Genomic DNA, 3,188 nt, shown 5'->3' with positions numbered 1-3,188 from the left:
AATTTCAAGGCAAGCATCCAAGATCAAGCATTTCTTCAAGTATTGAAGGTATTGTGAAGGTGATTTTCTCCATTATAGAAATATTTTCTCACATGATTAAATAATAGAGGAGTTACATGATACTAAACATATACGTGTATCATTCCCACTATCATTTTTACCCTTTAACAAGGGTTTACATGATACTAAAATATATGTGTTATGTGTGATGGTCATATGGTTGTTTGACATTGTTATCTTTTATTTACCAGCACCAATTATATGTTGTGTTGTTTGCAATTTAGAATTTTAGTTTAGTAGACTGATGGTTGAATTTTTACATTACTTGTTTCCACCTACCTCCCATAATGATATTTTGCATCCTAAACATCCTCAAGCCACATGGATCCTACTCCACCTCTTGTTGTTGGGACATGCTTCTTTAACTACTTGGACACCTCTTTGATGATACTATTTCTCTATATTGTACTCCTTATGCAACTAATAGTCTCACTAAATGAATTTCTCTACTTGCTTCCTCTTGCTACAATATTTGTACGAATCGTATTGTCTAGATTTTTATTTTTCAATGGAGCAAAGATTACACTTCCCTCTCTTTCAAAAATATTCCTCAAGTCTTGTGTAAAGTTTCTACCTACCTTTGAAGTGGGTTACTAGTTATTCTGCTAGTGTGATGTAAGTGGTTTGTACTAGCCTTAGTTAACAATGGTATATTCTTGACCTATTAGATGTGACTTATTTGGCTTGTCTTTGTATAAGGTTAGCACCCTTTTTAACTTCTTTTATAATAAAAACAATAGTGATATACAACTTGCCATCATTTTGTAGTTGTTATCACATTTTTAACAGAAATCTATTCCTACATGGTTTGCTTTATGGTACACTGTCATACATTTAATATATTAAATCCTTTTATCATTTCCACTTCATTATTCAATTGTGTTTTCTTTAAAAAGAATCATGAATCTACTAATTAGTTCACATAAAAGGTCAGAAAGGAAACATGTTAAATATCACAACAATAGATTCAAATATGAAAAACTCAATTGTACATACAACTTGGAAAATATGAAATATATTGAAAGATCACAATAATTATATACTTTTGAGCTTAGTTCCTAAACCATTGCAATCCAAAGTTCTAATACTTCAGCTTCCCTGTATCCATCAAAGATGTTGAAAATAATGTCTTTGAATGATGCTAGGAGAAAATTCATAGTGCAAATCGGCTAATCCCTTATCCGCCTAAACATTAATATTGTTTTCAACATTCCGATCTAGATACCTTGCATAGGTATTGCCATTCATTTCCACATAGATCATTAAAAGAAAGAAAAAATTACATGTACACTCAATAGTATGGAGTTGTAATCCATGGCAATGAATTCAAAAACCATTGATTTTTCTAAAGATGTTGGTGTTGAAGATTCTAGCCTAGAGAGTATCTTGCCTTGAATGTCATTCTGCAACTACCCAAGCAAACCATATTGCTTCCACCCAAATTATTAATGTATAGAATGATGTAGTAGAATGTTCATTTGTTTCACCAGTCACAATCATAATTTCGTATTACAAACTAATGAATAGAGTAAATCACATTCCAGAGAAGATCACAAACATAATTGTAGGTGTAGTCAACATAGGATGTAGGATATATAGCCTTATAATGAGAGCCTTCTAGATTTATTATCATTATTTGAACATTGATTTTATTGCAACGCTTATTGCACTTGAAACATCTCCCCTCTGCTACTTCGACTTTCTCTCTTTCCTCTTTTACTTCTACTTCGCCCTCTTCCCTCTCTGTTTCTACTTTTACTGTTTTAGCTACTTCTTTCTCAATTACTTTGACCTTCTTCACCGCTCCTCCTCTCTCGGCCTTCTCCTCTGCTTCCTTTTCAGCTAACGACTTTATCTCCAAATGTTTTTTATAACAAAGCGAACACATGTTCATATTCTCAGCACTACCGAAAAACCCACATTTTTGGATGCAAAGTTTATTCTCTTCTGACATCTTTAATTTATGACAAATCAAATTTCAGATGAAATACTTAAATTTGATTATCTGTAATTGGTTTTCAATCCTTATGTCTTCTAAAATCTCAGATGAAATACTTTATGGAATCGGGTTTCAATTCTTATATCTTCTCAACGCTTTGCAATGGAACACGAACCAATCAACACGTCGATTACTTTATAAAATATTCTGTCTATCAATATTTGAATTTTCCTAACGAATTATTGAACATAATTCCGATAAGTTGAGATAGAAGATGGAGGATTTTGGTAAACAACATTAACGCACATCCTTCTCACTTCTTAGATCAGGTATATCTGTTGTTGTGGGTATGAAAAAGATTAAATGTTTGATATTTGTGTCGAATTTTGATGGAAATGAAAAGCTTACCCAAGCAGTACACTCCCTGCACAAATCTGAAAAAGCAAGACCTGCTTGCGTCACACGTATCGTGTGAATTATCCCACACGCGGCAAGGAAGAAATAAAATGCTCTATAAATATTGAGAGTTTGACTGTACTATGTGTCGAGCTTGGTAACGTGGGCTTGTGACCCGAGTGGGGACGCATAAGGTGGAGGAACAGGTGAGTTTAATGGCTGGCGAGGAGGGAAGATGCGTGGCATTTCGTGTGGCGCGCCCTGCTCCAAGTAGAGAGTTGCTGCGGGGCCATCCTTCGAAGGAGGGATGACTTGTCTCGCAGCGTTAAGGCGGAGGGGAATGCGTGAGGCTGGTTTCACAGAGCAACGAACACCTCCCGCTCCCTACAGTGGAAGGATTACGCGCCGCTTGCTCCTCTAACCGCAGATCCTCCCGGCCTCCTCATCCTCATACCTCCACCTTTTACCACTGATTCCAACTTCTCCAAAATTTTCTTCTTCCATGGAGATTAGATGTGTCTTCTAATAAGATCACAATGTCGCCTTTGTAAATCGGTTATGAATCTTACTTTTATTCAAGTTTCCCTCTTATATTTTGATCTTTCACTAACATTCATTATGTAGGTTTATATTTGTGTAGGTTACGAGCTCTTGTAAGACTATAGTTTATGGTTGATACTTATTTGGTTATCAAAGTCGATAGTTGTGATTATATATTGTTTCTTCGGTTGTTTTCTATTAGCACAAGTTTAAAAGGGACCTAAATCCCTTTGCAACCATTGTTTTAGTGATC

The 3,188-nt window shown here is 35.2% G+C and overlaps 1 non-coding gene across 1 annotated transcript; it reads left to right on the top strand.

Moving 5' to 3' along the window:
* Positions 1-2,542: 2,542 nt before the first annotated feature.
* LOC149539903 (signal recognition particle RNA) lies at positions 2,543-2,859 on the top strand. The gene has a single exon (XR_016356615.1).
* Positions 2,860-3,188: the final 329 nt, after the last annotated feature.

The sequence above is a fragment of the Cupressus sempervirens genome, chromosome 9 (assembly GCF_028749045.1).
Source record: "Cupressus sempervirens isolate cs-2001-9-10 chromosome 9, ASM2874904v1, whole genome shotgun sequence".
NCBI classification, from domain to species: Eukaryota; Viridiplantae; Streptophyta; class Pinopsida; order Cupressales; family Cupressaceae; genus Cupressus; species Cupressus sempervirens.
Note: the sequence above shows the minus strand (reverse complement) of the source record. Positions and strands in the feature narration are given on the sequence as shown.